This window comes from Phascolarctos cinereus, unplaced genomic scaffold, assembly GCF_003287225.1.
Source record: "Phascolarctos cinereus isolate Bilbo 61053 unplaced genomic scaffold, phaCin_HiC Scaffold_2;HRSCAF=192, whole genome shotgun sequence".
Taxonomy (NCBI): domain Eukaryota; kingdom Metazoa; phylum Chordata; class Mammalia; order Diprotodontia; family Phascolarctidae; genus Phascolarctos; species Phascolarctos cinereus.
In genome coordinates, this window is record NW_027555625.1 from 157,840,223 (window position 1) to 157,861,180 (window position 20,958).

Consider the following 20,958-nt stretch of genomic DNA (forward strand, 5'->3'; position numbering starts at 1 on the left):
CTTAAGAGATAGCCATTTCTTTAGAGAGTGACACTGCCAAGGGCCTGTGGGAGCTGTCCAGCTGCAAATGATTTAGGGGAGGCTGCAAGACAGGGACAGACTTAAGAGGCCAAGCATAAAAATAATTTACATTTAGATAGTACTTGAAAGTCCACATAGCAGTTTGCCTCACTTGATCCTTACAACTTTCATATATACTTCCCTTCCTGCACTCTGGGTTCTAGCCAAGCTGGCCACCTCTGTGCCTTCTCAGCCAACACGCATTTATTAAATCCCTACTATGTGCCAGGCACTGTGCTAAGGCCTGGTGATATGATGAAAGAAAAAACACTCCCTGCCCTCAATAAGCAGACATTCGAATACAGGACATGTAAAGTGGATGGAAAGTGGCCTTATAGGGGAAGGCTATAGTAACTAGACACACACACACACACACACACACACACACACACACACAAAGAAGAAAAACAAAAAACAAAAAACAAAACTTTTGCAGAAGATGGCTTTTCAGCTGTGTCTGGAAGGAAGCCAGGAATTCTAAGAGTCAAAAGTGAGAATTCAGAGCATTCCAGGCATGGGAATCAGTCAGTGCTGAGGTATGGAAAAATGAGATGGAGTCCTGAGGAAGGGACTGATAAGTTGTCTCATTTGATTGGTTCACTGGGCATGTGAAAGGAAGTCAAGGGTGAGAAGACTGGAAAGGTGAGAAGGGGCCAGGTTGTGAAGAACTTTAAATGCCAAACAGGGGACTTTATATCTGATCCCATGGAACAGGGAGCCACTGGAGTTTACTGAGCAGAGAGTGAGAGGAAGACATGGCAAGGCCTACACTTCAGGAAAATCAGTTTGGCAACTGTTTGAAGGATGGATAGGAGTGGAGAGACTAAAATAAAGAGGAAACATTAGCAAATATTGCAATGGTCCAGGTGAGAGGTGATAAGAATCTGAACTGAAGTGCTGGCTGTGTGAGTGGAGGAATGATGCAAAAGTAGAAAAGACAGTATCTGACAACTGGGTGTGTGAGTTGACTGAGAGTGAAGAGTGGAAGATGAGGAAGTTGCAAAGCTTGGTGACTAAGAAGATAATGGTTTCCTGGATCTAATAAACACTTATTAAGTACCTACTATGTGCCAGGTACTGTGCTAAGTGCTGGAGCTACAATTAATAAAGACAATCCATGCCTTCAAGAAGCTTACCATCTAATGGGGGGCAGTGGGGCAAGTGGGGAGACAACACACAAAAGGAGGAAGGAAAGATGGGAGAAGACCAGGGAGTAACCAGGGACATCTTGTTCTGTGGAAATGAAACCAGGCAGAGCAGCAGATGCAGAGAGGAGCGAGATGAAAACTCCAGTTTCTTCCCTTTATAAAGGAAGGCTTTGGGAGAGGTTCAGTACACCGCTCTCTGGTCCTCCAAATAGAGGGGGAAGGAGGTGGTATCAGGCTTGAGTTAGCAGCATGGTGATGAGATTAGAGGTGATGAGCTTAGCCTGACAATGATAATTAAGTGGGAAGGGTTTGAGGGAGGGTGGAACTTAAGTTTTATTTTGGACATGTTAAATTAGATGTCTACAGGACATCTGGTACTAAATGTCCAATGGGCAGTTAGTTGGCTGTACTTCATGTCTGGAAAGCATGTCTTCCTCACCTCTGTCTCTCAGAACCCTTCATTTCCTTTAGGGTTCGGCTTAAGTCATCTCCTAGGTGAAGCACCATGCTCCCTCCAGTTTTTGGTACTCTTTCCTTCCTCAAATCATTTTTCTTTTTCACATTTTGCATCTTCCATTAGAATGTATGCTTCCAGAGGGTAGAGACTACTTCTTACTTAATTTAGGTTTGTTAATTGATGCCTAACATGTTACCTTTCATATAGTGTATATTTAATGAATGCTCATTAAAAGGAATTGTTCGTACTTTTCCCTGTTTTATATTCAATTCACATAGTCTGTCCCCTCACCTTTTATCTTTCCTATTCAGTTGCTGCTTAAATTTGGTTAAGTGACACTTTTTAAAGAACTGTCTTCCACTACTTTAGAAAAAGAACAAAAGGATCTGTTTTAAATGTCTTCTGTACATCACCAGTCACACCAAATTTAAATTACCTAAATCGAAACTCATCTTCATCCCCCAAACAGCTCTTGGTTTTATCTTATCTATATTTGTTAATAGCACCACTATTCTCTCAATCACTTAGGCTCACTTTTTGTCCCACATCTCTTGTGTATCACAAACTATATAAATTCTTTCTTAAATATCTCTCATATTCATTCATTTGCATCCTTACTGCCATTTCCCAGTATAACACAATAGCCTACTACTGTTTCCCAATTTTTAGTCTCTCTCTTCTCTAAACCATTTTGCATATCACTGCTATATTAATCTTTGTATACAATTTAAATCTTGGGATAAGCTGAGCAAATATAATAAAAATGGCAATATTACATGAATTAATTTATCTATTCAGTCACATACCAATCAAAATACCAAAGGATTACTTTATAGAAGTAATAAAAATAATAATGAAAAATTCACCAGGAGACACATAAGGTCAAGAATTTCAAGGGAAGGGGGGGAAAAAGCACAAGAGAATAGAGCCTAGGAGTACCAGATTTCAAACTATTCTACAAATTAGTAATTATCAAAACAATTTGGCACTGGTTAAAATACTAGCTTGCTTAAAGATAGAAATCAATAAGTGGACTAGATTAGGTACATGACATATAGTAGCAAATGAAAGTAGCTCAGTGTTTGATAAACCCAAAGCCCCTTTGGTCTTTGTAAATCAGGACTAACTATTTGACAAAAACTGCTGGAAAAGCTGAACATCAGAAATGAGCAGAAACTGGCAGAAATTAGACTTGTACCAACCTCTCACACTATATACCAAGATAAGTTCCAAATAGATACTTGACTTAGATACAACCTTGCAAATCTATTGATAGGGAAAAAAGTTCATGACCATGCAAAGGATAGAAAGGTTCAAAGAAGATTTTAAGGGACAATTTTGTTATATACCATTAAAAAAGGTTTTGCACAAACAAATTCAATTCAGCAAAGTTAGAAGAGAAACAATTAATTGTAGAAAAATCTCTGGCAATTTTTTCTGATAAAGATTTCATTTCCAACATACATAAGGAAATGATTTCCAACTATGAGACTAAGAACCATTCCTAAGTGATAAATAGTCAAAGGGCATGAATGGGTTGTTCTCAGGGGAAGAAATGCAAGCTATCTATAGTTACATTAAAAAATGCTCCAGGTCATTAATAATTCGAGAAATGCATAATAAATTAATTCTGAAGTTCATTCTCACATCTATTAGATTGGCAAAGATGATAAAAGAAAATGACAAAGGTTAGAGGGGTTTCCAGAAAATTGGCACATTTATTCACTGTTGGTGGAATTATGACTGTGTCCAACCATTTTGAAAGTTACTAAACTGTGCATACCCTGTGACACAGTGATACCACTGCTAGACTTAAATCCCAAAATGATTAAAGAAAAAGGGAAAGGTCCTATACATATAAAAATCTTTATATTAGCCCTCTGGGTAGTGACAAAGAACTAGAAACTAAGGAGAAGCCCATCAATTGGGTAATGGCTAAATTACGATATAAGGATGTGCTGAAATACTATTGTGCTGTAAGAAATAACAAAAGTGGTGATTTCGGAGAAACCTGAAAAGTCTTACATGAACTGATGTAGAGGGAAGTAAGCAGATCAGGAGAACAATTTATAATACTTGAAAGATTTAAGGACTCTGATGAATGTAATGACCAACTATGACTTCAGAGGACTGATGACAATGAAAATGAAAAACTAAATCACAGCTCTGACCAGTGCCTACAGGAAAAGTTAAAAGTCCTTAGCTTGAAATTCAAGATCCTCTACAACCTGGCCCCCACCTACCTTTATAACCTTATTCTCCCACTACTCCCAGTATGAATCCTCTGTTCAAAGCAGGACAGTCTTTTAGCTAATTCCAAATGCTGCAAGTTCATTTTCATCACTACACACTTGCCCATCTTCTTTGTCCTGTCATGTATACCTTCTTCCCTCTACTCTATTTATCCATCCCTTCTCTCTGAACTCTTATAGTACTTTCTATTTACTGGACTCAAATATATCCTGCTGTGGATTGCCATTTACTTTTCAGCAGTGCTATGAAAAGGGTCACTGGCCAGCCCTTGGAGGAGCAGTGCAATGACAAATAGAGGCCATGGATCTGACTCTAATCCTAACTCCTGAATCCCCAGGGTGTCAAGATTTCCTTCTGGACTCAACAACTCATTCCTGATAACATGACCCTGCCAAAGGATACTGTGAGTAAAAGAACCTGGTGATCTCTCAGTAAGGGCTCCTCAAATCCCAAGGAGGTAAGTGAGGTAGGGGGATTCGGTGATAGATACGTAGACATGAAATTCTTCAACTTGAAAGACATCAGACAGTATTGTGATTATTAATCCTTTGTTTCTCCCATTAGACTGTGAGCTTTTTGAGAGCAGGGACTGTTTGTTTTAGGCCAATTTTGGTATCTCCAGTGCTGGGCACAGTACCTGGCAATTAGTAGGTACTTAATACATCCTAGTTCATTGACTAACTTTGAGCCCCATCTCTGAGGCTGACTTGACTATATCTTGGCAATCCTTCTTTCTACCTGGACTCAGATTGGAGTGCTTTTACATTATCCATAACATTTAAATTCCTGTGACCCACAACTATAATCCTTAGCCTCCTACAGTGGATACCACAGAGAGTTGTAAGTATCTCAGAGGATCAAAGAATGGCAGACCGAAATTTTAAAAGAGTCAGTTTCTCTAATCCAAATAATTCATTTCACAGTTGAGGAATATGAGGCCCAGCAGGATATTGTTCTTAGGATGCTATACTTAAAATTAAGAAAACTGGGCTCATGGGATTATAACTCTTGAGCTGGAAGGGCTCTCAGAAACCAGCAAGTCCAATCTTCTCATTTCACAGATGAGGACAATAAACCCAATGGGGCAGCCACTTGTTTCAAGTCACACAGATAATAAGCATCTGAGGAGGGGTTTGAATTCTGGCTTATGACTACAGAGTCATTACTCTTTCCACTATACTACCCTGCCTTCTTCAAATACTAACTAGTTGTATGATTTTGGGTAAATCATTTGATTTCTCAAGGTCCTCAAGTGAAAAATGGGGGAAAGCGTACCAATACTACCTACCTCCATGGTATTTCCATATGTCAGTTTTTATCACTGACAAAATCACACTATTAGTGACAGATCTGGGACAGGGACCCAGGTCTCTCAAGGACCACAACAGGGCTCTTTTCATTCTAGCAGCAGGTTTAATTTTTTTTTTTAAATCCCTGTTAGTACTTAGTAAAATAGTGAGATCAATAATTATTTGTTTAATTTAATTCAATAAAAAGTATAGCCTCACCTTTCCCGTAGATAAGCACATTAAATTTGAGGTGGGAAATACAACTTTTTCCACAAGTTAAACTCTGTGGGTAAAAGACCATTCTTTAATTTAGTCGGTCTGACATCATTAAAAAAAAAAACAACAAAGCTTAGTTAATCCTTTCAATGTGTATACGTACTGATTTCCTGTTTTTCTCCTGAGTGTCTACCAGACTAGGTTATGTAAGGCAGGGTTTGTGGCACTGTATTTCAGGAATACTGGCCCAACAGAAATATTTCCTTTACTTTATATGGATAGTGAGGAAACCATAGAAAAGCCACATTGCACAAATATCCCATTACACAAATACAGTCTACGTACAGGGGAAATATCTCCCATTCAGCAAATATTCTAAAGCCAGAATGAGTGTTAAGTTTCTGTGATATAACTTAGTTCAGCTTTTCACTCACCAAGGTCTACCAAGAGTTTAAGACATACAAACAGTAATGACTTTTACATACGCACACAGCGAAATAGCAGGGTTTCTGATGCCTCTCTCTTGCTGGCCAGAAAATAGCTCACAAAGCTTATATAGCAGCTTGTCTCATCCAACTTGATGGCATTTTCATATGGACTGTGAGACTGCCATCCAGACGAGGTCTAAGCAAATCCAGCCCTTCTTTCATCTTCCTTTTTCTTCATACTCTTACCTCCAAAGAACCCCAGGCTTAGGATAATAGATTTGAAGATAAAAAAAGATTCTGGAGGTCTTCTAATTCAACTCTTCATTTTATTAGCGAAGAAACTGAGGTCCAGAGAGATTAAATGTGCCTGTGCATAGCCATATGCCCATGGTCATTTGGTAGTATGTGACTGAGCTAGGATCTGAACCCAGTTCTGCTCTTCCTACTTATACCCAACTGCCTCTTCTTTAAACTAACTTTAAACTAACATTTATATACTTCAATACTTCGAAGGAGATGTGACTTCATCTGTGTTCATATGAACGCCTTCCTTCAAAGCAGATTTCAATCCCTCCAAGCGTCAGTAGATGGCTTTCAAAAATTACTGTGGCCAAAAGAGTTCACTGTCCAAGGATTGGTCTCCTGGTAATGAGCCTAAACAAAATTAGGCAGGCTCTTCTTTAGAGACAGACACATACTTCATGCCCCAGAGATGCAACAGAGCAGAACTTTATTGGAAGAGCTCAGTTGTAGGTCTTGATTAAGAATACCAATTGATATTCTGTAATTAATGTAAGGTTCTTTTCTCTTTTTCAAATAACTTCTCTTTAAAAACAAATCCAAAAGCTAACAAAAATTATGTTCTAATTTCTGAGTAGGAACATTGTGGGTAAAATTCCTGCCTTTAAAAAAATGCTACCTATCCTTTTTCCTCTTTTGTTCCTTTCAGACTTTGGGATGGGCTTTATATGAAGTCTTATTCCCACAGTGAAAAACAACAGAAGCAGAGGGCAGCCCAATGTTTATTTACTCTGTATGAATGCCTTTCTACCTCCTTCCTGTTAGTTCATATCCTTTATTTCCTCTACAAATGACCTCTAAAAAGAAGACTAACACTCTATCTTACTATTAACTCACTCACTTTGAATTTCACAAAATCTACATACAGTTTGATCTAAAAAGAATTTCTATGTGCAAAGTCATGTTCTTATCTTTCTTTACATTACCCAACACTGAAGCACAGTGCCTAGAACATAGTAAATGCTTAATAAATGTTTGTTGACTGATTGGCTATGCTAGGCACTGGAGTGTATACAAAGACATTAAGAGGCAATATCTAATCTCAAGAAATTTACGATCTAATAGATTGAAAGATTTGCCCCTGGATAGCAGCTAAGCTGCGAGAGAACTACGTACCCTGACTGCTAGGCCAGTGCTTTCTTTTTTCCACTAACATCTCTGGATTTCAGGTTCCTCTTATCTAAAAAGAACAGAAGGAGTATTTGTTGAGCACTTACTAGGTGTCAGGCATTGTCCTAGGCCTAAGAATGCAGAAAGAAACAAGTAAGATAGTTCCTGCCCTCAAGAAGCTTACATTCTAATGGAAAATGACAACATATAATGGGGAGGTGAAAAGGGAATGGTACTCCTGCAATATCATGGTGTGGAGATGATGAGAAGTGACATAGACACTTGGCCCCAAGGGAAGTTGAGGCAAAGGTTTACTTGTCAGAGCCCAGCATCCCAGTGGAGTGTCCAAGGTTCCAGTGAGGATGATGCTGTGATAGCAGACAATATGGTGTGGAGATGACCAGGGGTGACCTCTTAATATCCCTTCCAGCTCTAAAATGCTGAGATTCTATAAAGTAACTACTTCTGATTATTAGTAGTACACTAGTGACCTAACAGTTAATGAAGCCTCCAGGACTAACATACGCTAGGGGAATAGCTTAAAGACTCCAATTATATGCCTATATTATACCTAATACGGGTGGCACAGTGCCCAATCTTTATTATTAGAGAACTGATAGTCTTCGAAAAATATATTGGTCTTTAATTTTTACATCACTTTCATTTTTCTAATATATCTTCTCTTTCCTACCCAATGAGCCACCCCTTAAAAATAGAAGGAAAAACAACAGTTTAGCAAATCTAAGCAGTACATCAACCAAGTCTGTGAATATATGCAACACTGAACACTCACAGTTCCCCACCTCTGCAAAGAAGAAAGTACATTTTCTCAGCTCTTTGCTGGTGCCAAACTTGGTCATTATAATGACACAACAGACAGCTTAGATTGTAAGAGAAAGAGGAAAAGCCATGCTTACCTTAGGAGGACTCTTCCAGATGCCCTAAAAGCAAAATGAAACATGAAAGCACATCATTTCTTGGTTAGAGTGGTGCTAGCTATTTTCTTATACGTTTCAGAGAAGAGGTCTGTTAAATATAATGATGTTCATCGTGATGTCTCTTCCCAGTGCTCAACGTGCTTTGTTTTTGAGGAGAGAGGACATCGATGTGGATTACTGCTCAGAGGATGGCATGGCCCCCTATGGCTGGCTGCTGTAACCAGCTGCTGTAACAGAGAGCAGCTTACCAAGCCACAGAGTTCTCAAACTACAACCAAGTCTAGCAGTAATAGGAGTCAGGAGAATCATAACCACAAACAAATGTATGTCCTGCCAAAAGTCGATCCTACCCCTGGGCAAACTTAACCAAACAACATAATGAAAGTTCAACTCTTAATTCCCCAGTCCAGGAAATAGGGCATGAACCCGTCTCACAAAACACCAATGGCATGGCCAAAAGCCAGAGTCACAGACATTGAGACTCTCCTTTCTGGTGCAAACTAACCATTTCTAAAGATCTAACCAGCAGAGCTCACCAAGGTCCTGTCTCCCAGGAAGAACTTCTGACAGCACTGTGAAGATAAGAATACTACAAAGAATACCTTCTGGACCATCATGGTAGTGTTCCACTCACCCAACTAATGGAAACCAGTATGCATTAACATTAACTATACTAGATGCAGTGGCATGGTAGAGAATTCAGATAAGTCCCAAAGTAGTGCAGCCAGGTAGGAAGTGAGGGTCTGTTCTGAGTTATTCCCTTACTTATCTTCCTCTTTCTAGACTATCACTCAATCAAACAATCCATCGATCAACTAATAAGTATCTACTAAGTGCCTAGGAGCATCTACTAAGTGTCTAGGTCAGAGGGAAGCTGGATTACTGGAAGGATGGTGGTGGCCTCAAATTTGGAAGCAGGATAGGTTTTAGGGGAAAGATAATGAGTTCTGTTTGGGAACTGTTGATCTTGAGATGCCTAAGGGACATACAATTGGAACTGTCCAATAGGCAGTCGGTGATGTGAGACTAGAGGTAGAGAGGTTTTGCTGTCATTTCAGTCACGTCTGACTCTTTGTGACACCATTTGGGGTTTTCTTGGCAGAGACACTGGAGTGCTTTGCCATTTCCTTCTCCAGCTCTTTTTTTTAGATGAGGAAACTAAGGCCAACAGGTTTAAGTGACTTGCCCTGGGTCACACAGCTAGTAAGTGTTTGAGGCCAGATTTGAACTCAGGAAGATGAGTCTTCCTAACTCCTGCCTCAGCACTCTATCCATTGTGCCACCTCACTGCCCAAAAATAACTGGATGAATTGTTGTTGTTCAGTCATTTTTTGGCCATGTTTGACTTTTGGTGACCCTATTGGAGGTTTTCTTGGCAGAGATACTAGAGTGGTTTGCCATTTCCCTCTCTAGCTCATTTTACAGATGAGGAAACTGAGGCCAACTGGGTTAAATGACTTGCCTAGGCTCACACAGCTATGTCTGAGGCCAGATTTGAACTCAGAAAGATGAGTCTTCCTGATTTCCATGCTGGTACTCTATCTACTGAGCCACCAAGCTGCCCAAAAGGGAGAGGTGAGATTTTTTTTTGGGGGGGCTATGCAATGGGGTTAAGTGACTTGCCCAGGGTCACACAGCTAGTAAGTGTTATGTGCCTGAGGCCATATTTGAACTCAGGTCCTCCTGAATCCAGGGCTGGTACCCTATCTAGCTGCCCCTAGATACATATATTTTTAAGTCATCTTCAGACAGATAATTAAACTATATCTCTCTTGATGTATTAGCCTTTTATATTTTGCTCACATTGACCATTTTTTCACATGAAACCACTGCCTAGCCATACTTCTTCCATTTTGTGCTTGTGCAGCTGAATTATTTTTTTTCTAAAGCAAGCATAGGGCTTTACATTTATCTTTATTAAATTCTATCTTATTAAAGTCAACCAGACTTGGTAAGGCTGGACTATGCAGACTTACAGGCTTGGGCGAAGGTTGAGGATTTAAAAAAGAGAGCACAGCCAGATGTTGGCTGTTTCTAGGCTCAAAGACAGAAGGCCGATCCAAGACTAAAATACTAGCCCAAGGGGAAAGACTAGTATAAGTAACAATAACCAAGGTTGAAACAGAGTCCAAAGTCTGAGTCATGAATCTGTTCTGGGGTATGGCAGGTAGTTACTGTTCTTCCATGAGGAAGACAATTGACTGGACTCTGGGTGGACACCAGAGTATGCTGGTCATAGGTTTTAGGGATCTATTTATTGAGAGACTGACAAGGTTAGGAAACCAAGTCCATGTGGGGAAAGGCAAGTGTCCAACCACTGAGATACTGGGGTGCAAAGCAGAAACACCCCAAATTAAGGAACTGAAATGCAAATCAGGAAACCAAATCACTTGAGCTCTGGGGTACACATAAAGAACCCACTGAATTTCTTTGGTTGAATGGGTTCCAGAGAAAAAGTATCATACTTAATATAAGCTGGCTATACTGGATAGGGTATGGAATCACAGAATTTTAGAACTGGAGGGAATCCCTGACAACAACATATAATGTGTTATACAACATTATCGTTATTTTTGACATACATCTGTCTCAATGGCCCAATTTGAGCATAGACTTCTGAAGTGCACAGAAGTGACTGAGCCTAGAATGGGACCTTAAGGATCACGCTGGAAGGAGGCCAGTTAGGAGGTATAAAACAGGTGACAGCAGTAGCAGGGCTCTGAAACTAAATATGGCCACAGTGGCAGCAGCAAAGGCAAAGAAAGGATCTGTTGCAGCAATGGCTCCAAGATCCTGGGACCTCACCAACTTGGTGTGAGTCTTTGCAGAGTCTATGTCTGGAGCTGCAGGGGAATCAATGGGATGGGGTGATGGGGAAGGGAGTCCTATTCTTAATCGTCATAACTCAGGGTACCAAAACCTCTGCTATGATCCCAGGAGGCAAAGGACTGTAATAGCTTTCACATTATTTCTGAGATTCCTAGATTAAAAATCCACAGCTAGGAAATGTAGTTTGCTCACAATTCCTTGCCTAGGTTCCAGCCAAGTAAACATCTGTGAGAAGAGATATTTAGCATTCCTCCTGACAAATGACTATTGTTAACAAAAAAAAAAAATCACAACCTACCATTTATAAAGCCAGAGAATCATATGAGAAGACAGCTGCAATAAAATCATTCCCACTTCATTATGGAGTCATTGTTTGATAATGTGTCTGAAAAAAATTATTGATGACCTGGCCAATGGTATTCTAAGTCACATTCCACAGCTCAGGAAAAATGGTAGCATTGTCTTAATTATAATTAGTGAGGAAAGTGATCTGTATGTGTATTAAATTAAATCCATCTCCACTCAAGGGAGAAGCTGCCTGCTCACCACCATCTCTGGGACATTTTCTCAATGTCCAGGCAAATTCTTAGAAGACAGCTACAACTATGGAATTCTATTTAATGCAAATAGTCACTTGGTTTAAAAAAAGAGGTGAGGGAGGATGGGATAGAAGGGAGCGCAGAAAAATTAAAGAAGGAGAAACTTGCCCTCCTGAACAAAGTGAAAGACAGTAAAGTAAAATTTCAAATCTTAACTCCTTTCTAAATAGCCAAATGTGTTATGCCTTCCATTTTCTCAATGCTGCTGTGTGGTGGGGCTAAGAGAACTGTATTTTAATATCCAAACCACAAAGCCCTGGCTTTTCTCTATGTCATGCCATTATCTGGCTCTTGGCAAAGTTAAAATTCTTCCTTTTGAAACTACTATTTCCTTTTGGAGGTCAGCTGAAAGCCCAGTTCAAGCATCACATTGATAAAGCTAAACACAGGACCACTCTCAAAAAAATCTATCAATTATGGGCTCCAGCATAAAAACTCCCCTTGGTGCCAGGGTTTAATAGACATCCTAGCTCAAAGGTGGCTTTGTGCTGGTGCAGCTGTAGCCACAACTAAGAGTTAAAAGACTTATTTTAATGTCTCCCAACTTCCGTCAGTTCTTCTTGCCTTCTCTGTTGTAGTTGTTTAATTTTTTACTTTGGAGAACAGGGCTCTATCATACAATTGGAGAAATAATTAAAACCTGGCTTACGTATTTATTTTTACATATTCCCTGTTAGGAGACTTCCTCCTCCCTCCCCCTTACCCCCCATGAGCAGAAGCATTTTTTAATCCCAGGTCATCTAACTGTTTTCTGAGTATTAATGATTTTCCATCTTCAGTTACATCCAGACTATGGAAAGCATTCATATGTACTTCTATAAAGTAGCAACTGGCTAACAGTCAGAGACTGGGATGGAAAGTGGTTATCCTGATTATATATGATATTAAAATCCATTTACTCATTCTGCAGATGGGATGAAATCACTTGAATTTCTTTTATTACTGAAATGGGGCAGCTTAAACATATGTACAGTTGTTGGGTTTTTTTAATGCAATTCAGGCATTTTAGCGAAGCCAGTTTCTTTTGACAATCTGTAGTTCTCCTAATAAATGCCAAATTGAACAGGTTGGCATATATACTATGATAGAGTGTGTGGCTGGAAAGTCAAATTAGGCAAATGGCTTTCTTTCAAAAGTGCCTGGTATTAAGTTTCATTCTTACTGTTGTAAAGTAAGCAGCTTACAGATTCTGACTACATCAAGAGTAGTTATTCTATGTAACTTGACTCTTCCATTATAATAATATATATTTATATAGCTTTTTATATAGTTGACAAAGCAATCTGACATACATATGCCATTGAGAAAGATAGCTTTGCCACCTCTTCTATGAAGCCTTCCTTGATAAACCCAGTTAGGAGTAATCCCTTCCTCATTTTAATATTTAGAACATTTGTCTGTCTCTTATGCACTTTCATACTGTGTAAGATATGTATATATGTATATATGTGTTTTATGTATACTTGTGTATACTTGTCTATATACCTAACCTTCCTGCTAGATTGGAAGACCCCCAAAGTTGGGGACTGGGTCACCTCTGTATCCTCTGCCCCTATTCAGGGGCTTAATACAGTGTTTTCTGTATGTCAAGTGGTTAATAAATTTTTAATTAAAATTTTCTGACTATTTCATTTGATCCTCATAATAAGTGTGTGAGGCAGAGGAAAAAATGAGGAAAGTAGGTTGAGAGTGGGTGACTTGTCCAACATCAAAGAGCTGGCACGACCTTGACTAGAACCCAAGTTTTCTGATCTCCAGTTTAGTGATCTTTCTATTATACTATCACCTTCAAGTTCATTAACCATTCCCAGGCATGAATAAGTTAATGCTGGATGATCACATGATTAAGTAATATATCTGCTCTGTGACCACATGTAGAATTTGTGATATTGACTTCTTTTATTTCCACTTCAAGGTGAAAATACTATTCAAACATAACCAGTTGGGAATGGTTAAAGTCATTTTTTCTGTCCGGAATACTAGTCTACCAAGTAATCGTCTAGACTACATATTGGGCTAAACTGATCCTGAAGTCCTAGTTTTCTTGCTCATGCAGGCGTGGGCTTGGGCATACACAAGAGTGTCTGAAATAGCCAAAGAAGGGAACACTAGGCATAGTGAGATATGTGCCTTAGACTTTAGGAAATAAGATTCAAAAAGTTCAGAGAAAAGTTGAGATTAAAAGCTTCATTTGGAGGCAGATAAAAGGCAAGAGAAACAAGTAAGACTGTTGTGGTGGTAAACTACTGACCACCCAAGTCAGATAGAGGGCATGACTCTTGGTATAATGAAAAGGTCACCGGGCTAAGAGGTGAAATTCTCTACCAATACCACTTGGATTTCCAAAGCTTCAGCACAGAGGCTCTGGGGTCCGGACCCTCACATCCAGAGGGCAATGATAGGTTTTAAAGTCAGATGGGAACTTACAAATCCCTTTATTTTATAGGTGAAGAAATCCAGGTTCAGCGAGGACACACAGGAAGTGAAGGAGAAAGTGTCAAGATTTAAGTCCAGGCTCTTCTTCTCCAAATCCAGTGCTCTTTTCGCTATAGCACCATGTGTTTTAGTCTCGGCTCTGTCACTAATTCACTATGTGACCATAAGCAACTCTCATCTTCTCTGGATTTCAGTTTATCTGTAAAGTAAGGGAACTAGGAGTTTTCTTTTTGCCTTTCCTTTGGTAGTGAGGTAGGCACACTAGTTCTATGAAAAGAAGACATTTCTAACAATTAGGACCATTAAGCAATAGAATGACTGCCCTCTCAATAATTCCCTGTCACTGGAAGTGTTCAAGCAAAGGCTCAAGGACTTCTTGAGTATGTTGCAAAGGAGTATTCTGTATAGTGTTGGAGCTGGAACTAAAATTCCTTTTGGCTTTAAAATCCTACGACAAGATGACCATTAAAGTCTCTTTCATCTTTTTGTTTTCTGAGGCAACTGGGGTTCCATGACTTGCCCCGGGTCACAGTTAGTATGTGTCTGAGGCCAGATTTGAACTCAAGTCATCCTGGCTGTAGAGCAAGTGCTCTATCCACTTTGCCACCTAGCTACCCCTAGGTCTCTTTCATCTTAAGAAAAAATGATTACCTGATTTTATGTTTAAATTAAGCATGAAGGGCAGTACCATTTAGCCAAAAGAACATTGGATTTATAGCCTGAAGATTTGATTATGAGGCCTGATACTGCCACCTGTAATCCTGGTCAAGTCACTTAAACTCTCTAGGTCTTGGGGATGATACTCCTCAAACCACCTTCCTCACAGAGTTGCTATTAACAAAAATGACTTGTAAACTTTGGTGTGCTAAAGAAATAGAAGCTGCTGCTGTTATTATTATTATTATTATTATTATTATTATTATTATTATTATTATTATTATTATTATAGTCACAATCCCATGTAAAAGGGAAGACAGCCAAGGAGGACTGGAGATTCTCAAAAGTGAAATTCTAACAATATAGTTTAAAATAACCCCAAAGGGGGAAAGAGTGACATGCAAAGAGACCAATGTGCCTGCACAGAGAGCACTCTAATGAGATCAAACAAAACCCAAAAATACTACCACCATCTGTTATGATATATGATGATATAATGCCCTTTATGAGTATTATATAGTTTATAAAGCACTGTACAAGTTTAAGCTCATTCAATTGTCACAAACATTCAATCATGGCGACTGGCAGAATAAATGTTATTGGGTCCTTTTCAGACAAGAAAATAAAAGCTTAGAATGGTTACAAGATTTATTGCCACAGGGACACATGGCTATGGGGTAGAATGTGAACAAGATTCTGAGTTTTCTAATTTCTAGTCCACTGCTCCTTCAACTGCACCCTGAAGGGCACATGACCCAGGGCAACAAACACAAAAGACCGGTGAGGTTATGTAAGAAGAATTTCAGGAAGGCTGGCATACAGAATGAGCTAAGGCTTTCAGAAATGCCGGAGACAATAGGAAAGGCTTTCTTTTTAGGTAAGTTCAGAACAAATAAAAAGAGATAGGCTCACTGGCTGAAGTGCAGGTAGTGTAATATTGTAAGATAATAGGAAGAGAACAGAACTACTCAAATTCTATTTTTTTTTTTGGTAGCTGTGTTTTCCAGCTAGGAGAATGATTTTCAAATTATAAAGGGTAAAACAATGAAGGGTGAGTGACCCAATTTCAATAGTAAAAAGACCCCGAGTGGCCAGTAATGGACTGAAAATAAGATGGTGAAATTTAATAAGAATAAATATGAAATCCTATACTTATGTTCAAGAACTTCTATGGCATAAGCATGAAGTAGAAGAGACCTAATTAGATAGCTAGTGAACACAGAGGATAGAGCATTGGTCCTGGAGTCAGGAATACAAGAGTTCAAATCTGGCTTCAGACACTTACTAGCTGTGTAACTCTTGTCAAGTCACTTAACCTCTTTCTACCTCAGTTTCCTCATCTGTAAAATGGGTGTAATAAGAGCACCTACTTCCCAGGATTGTTGTGAGGACCAAATGAGATAATACTTGTAAAGTGCTTTGCAAACTTTAAGAAGCCATATAAATGCTATGTATTATTATTATCATTTATGTGCAAAAAAAGTAGTCTTGAGTGATGTAAAATGTCTGCCCAAAAAAGCTAATGTGAAATTAGATTGTGTTGCTAGAAGTATAGTCACAAAGTCACAGAATTTTAAAGTTAGAAGGGTCATCAGTGACTACCTAGCATTCTTACTACAACTCACCTGCTAAGTGGTCATCCAATTTTTGCTTGAAGACCTCCAGTGAGGATTTCAAGGAGTAGGGAGTCTAATATTCCCCTAATGGCAGCTTATTCCACTTTTTCATAGCACTAATTGGCAGAAAGTTTTTCCTGATATGAAGCCTAAATTTATCATTTTCTAACTTCTTAGCCACTGCTCTTCTTTTTTTTTTTTAAGGCAATTGGGGTTAAGTGACTTGCCCAGGGTCACACAGCAAGTAAGTGTCAAAGTGTTTGGTCTGAGGCCACATTTGAACTCAGGTCCTCCTGACTTCAGGGCCAGTGTTCTATCCACTCGGCCACCTAGCTGCTCCACACTGTAATTGTTTTTGCCCCCTGAAACTAACAGAACAAGCCTAATCCTTCTGCTAAAAAACAGCCTTTTCATAGACAGCTATTGTGTCTCTTTAAAATTTTCTCTTCTCCAAGCTAAACATCCATACTTCTTTCCTCCCACCCATCCCCATAAGGCATGGACTCAAGGCCCTTCATCATTCTAATTTTTTTCCTCTGTATACTTTCTAGCTTGTCAATGTACTTTCTAAAATACAGTTCCCAGAACTGAATATAATATGGCAAATGTAGTCTGAACAGGGCATAGTACAGTGGGATTACCACCTCCCTAGTCCTGGAAGTTATTTTTCTCTTCATGTAGCCAAATAAGCTTTTGTAGAAGCTTTTGTGGCTGCTATATTGACTCATATACTGACTTTGTACTGACTCACAGTGAGCTTACAGCTCATTAAATTACCTTATCTTTTTCAGATGAAAGCATTTATGTATTCTCTCTATCATCAACTATTGCCCCATTCAACCCAAGCAAACAAACCTGAATACTATACCCTTTCCATCCATGTGTCTGCCATCTTGTACTTGAAAGTCTATTTCTTGAACCCAAGTGTAAGATTTTATAGGAATCCAAGCTGATTTCATCTGTTAGATTCAACCCATTTTTCTGACCTATTAAGATAAGTTTAGATCCAGGCTGTGTCACTCAAAGTTAGTTATCCCTCACATCTTACAGTGACATCCCTCTTAATCTAAATCAACGACGACAATGTAAATAGCATATAGACCTAGGACACACCACTGATAAATGAATGTTTTCCAAACTGACACGAAACTGGAATCATTTATGGCTACTCTGTGTCTGACCATCCAACTAGCTCCAACATATCTAATTGCACTATCATCTAGCTCACAATACTCCACTTTTCCCATAAGAATAGCAGCAGATACTTCGCTAAATACTTTACTAGGTAAACTATATCTCCAGCATTCCCCTTAAGAATAACCCTTTGAACCCTTTGAAAAAAGGAAGTAAGATCAGCGTATGACCTGTTTTTGATGAAGCTATGTTAGTACTTTGTGATCACCATTTTCTTTTCCAAGTTATCACTAACTACCCTTTTAAGAATACAGTCTAGAAATTTTTTTCTGGAATTGAAATCAAGCTCACTGACTTAAAGTTTGAAGATTCCATTCTCTTTTTCAAAAATCAGGGCAAATTTATCCTTCTCCTGCCTTAACAATACCTCATCTGTTATCTATGATCTTTCAAATAATACTGAAAGTAACTCAACAACCAAAACAGCTAGTTCTTTCAGTACAGAAGGAAGACTTCACCTGGCTCAGGTGATATGAATTCATCAAAGTATCTATGCACCCTTTTACTAGCCATTATTGGGATGTTCTTTCTGGTCCGAAGCTCATTTTCCTTGATAAAAGAAGAGAAACAAATAGAATTAAGCATTTATGTCTTCTCTCTATAGTCAACTTTTGCCCCATTCAACCCCAAGGAAACAAACCCCAGTACCAGACTCTAAGCTCTGGCTGAGCAGGTGTGTTTTAATTAAACACTGGGTTCCTCAATCCTTAGTGGCTCAATGAATGGAGTGCTCAGCAAACAGAGTGCACAGTCTGGAATCAAGAAGATCTGAATTCAGATCCAGCCTCAGACACTGGGTGACCCTGGGCAATTCTCTTAACTCTGTCTGCCTCAGTTTCTTCAGCTGCAAAATGGGCATAATAATAGGCTCTGCCTCCCAAGGTTACTATGGGGATCAAATGAGATATTTGTAAAGTGCTTAGTACAGTGCCTAGAACAGTGTTTTGCACTTCACAGCAGGAATTCAATAAATATTTGTTGAATGGAACTGACTTCAAATGAGTTTCCACAGATAAAATTAATTTAATTTCTCCAACAACTTCAAAGCTCTTTTGTAAATTTTCCACTCCATGATTGCATAGAGCAAGGCAAGAATTATAGCTAGATGCTATGCTATGAATTTAATTCCAGCTCTAATAGTAAGTTCTTTTATGTCGATTTCTTCAGGCATCTCAGTATTATACTTGCCCACTTAAGATAATACTGAATTTCTTTATCAACATCAGCTTTCTATGAGACATTCTGGGAATACAACATATTCCACATCCTTTAGGATCTTCCCATAAATCTGAATTGTTGGGTTAAATATGAAGCAATTAAATAACTTTCTATACATGTGACACCATGAAACCATGTCCAATAATTTAAACCCTTTCTTTGGTGACTCTTCAGTAATTCATCAAACATGCTCATTTGATAAAGGGATGAATTCAATGACTGTTTTCTTATCCTACAGGGTACTTGGGACCATACAGCACCCAGCTCAGTCCCCTCTTCCTTCTGATTTGAGAGCTGGAGGGAGAAGTACCAAGCCCTTCCCAATGCCTTCCTTTATGGAGGGCAGTGCCTGGACTCAGTTCACTCTACGTGGCATCTGCTGCTCTGACTGGTTTCAACTCCCTGGAACAAGATGCCTCTCCACTGGTAACCCAGGGTTTCCCTCCCCGACTCCCCTTCTCTTTCTGTGATAAGAACTGCTGAGAAAAGTGGGAAGGTGGCTTTCAAAAGAAAGTTTAAATTGGCATCTTACACTATATAAAATGGACACTCATTTAGGGCATTGTCACAAATGTATAAGATTAAAAGCCATTCTTTGCTAGCTATATGTTCAAAGAATATGTACCAACAGCTCTCAAACGAAGAATTGCAGACTATTAGCAGACTAATAATAAGGGAAATGAAAATCAAAATAATAATAGTAATGATGATGATAGCTAACATTTGTGTAACACTTAGGATGTGCCAGGTGTTTCACAATTATCTGATTTGATCCTCACAACAACCCTGGGAGGTACGTGTGATTATTACTCCCATTTTGCAGATGAGGAAACCAAGGCAAACAGAAGTTAAGTGACCTGAGGCCGAATTTGAACTCAGGTCTTCCTGACCCCAGAGCTGGTAGCACACTGTGCCACCTAGCTGCCAAATCAAAAGAACTCTGCTGTTTTCACCAAGCAAATCACTAACAGTTGAAATAGTCAATGCTGGAGATGCTGCAGGAAAGACAGGAACACTAATACATTGGTGATAGATCCGTGAATCAAGTCGTTCTGAAAAGAATTTGGGATGATGCTAAAAATGTGACTAAAATGCCCATACTTTTACCTGGAGATCCCACTGTTCAGCATATACCCAATGGAGGTCAAATATAGAATGAAAGGGCCCATATGTGCAAAAATATTAATTAATTGTAGTACTTTTTTTGGTAGCAAAGAACCAGAAATAAAGTAGCTTCCTATCAATTAGGGAACAGCAAAGCAAACTTTGGTATATGAATATAATGTCATATTAACACTCAGTAAAAACAATGAATATGAGTAACTCAGAAAAACATGGGAAGATTTATATGAAATGAGTAAAGAAAACAAATCCAGGAAAACTACACACACAGTTACTCTAACAATAAAAAAAGAACAATAAAATGAAGCTGAGCATTGTGTAATTTTAATGATCAATCTGGAGAAAAGTTAATGAGAAAATGTACCTCTCTCCATTTATTGTAGAAGCTGGGGAATATGGGTATGTAATGTTGCACATGCTATGCATTAGGAGAGAAACAAAAGTTTCTATTATATAATTCAACATCAGTGGTGCTGTTCAAGGTGATGAGGATACAAAAGCTACAACAAACAAAACAAACCCCATCCCCACCCGAGAAGTTTATGGGGTGATAATAGGAAAAAAACAGGCAAATACAGAGAAAAAATGAAGGGGGCAAAGGAGGGAACAAACAGCCCTAGTAATATTTAGGAAGAGGAAAAGCATTAATAACTGAGGAAGGTAGGATAGTCAAGAAAGGGTAGTAGATCTGCATATGGTGTGAACAAAGGGAGGTAAGGTGAAATATGACTAGAAAACTCAAGTTGGAACCAGATTGTTTAAAATTGTAAGTGCTAGTCTAAGTAACAGGGAGCCACTGAAGGATTTTGAGCAACAGAATGACTTGGTAATTCCTGTGCCTTAGGTAGATTATTTTACAGCTATGTGAAGAATGGATTAGAAAAGAAATGTTTTAGAGATAGAATAGATGGACCTTAAACTTGATAGGATATTAAGAATCAAGGACAGAGGATAGTTATAGAATACTAAAAGGTTACAAATCTAGGTTGACTGCAAGGATAGAAATAGAGCCAAATTTAGTAGGGAAGATGAATTTGATTTTGGACATAGCATTTTTGAATGGTAGATGGACAAATAGCAGGCAGTTG

General features: G+C 38.8%; 1 protein-coding gene across 1 annotated transcript in view; it reads right to left on the minus strand.

The window, feature by feature from the left end:
- Window positions 1–20,958, minus strand: part of RIN2 (Ras and Rab interactor 2) — a 231,602-nt gene that overhangs the window by 135,531 nt on the left and 75,113 nt on the right. Inside the window, 1 exon segment of the mRNA XM_020986767.2 lies at window positions 8,179–8,202. The gene's annotated coding sequence lies outside the window, so the exon portion shown is untranslated.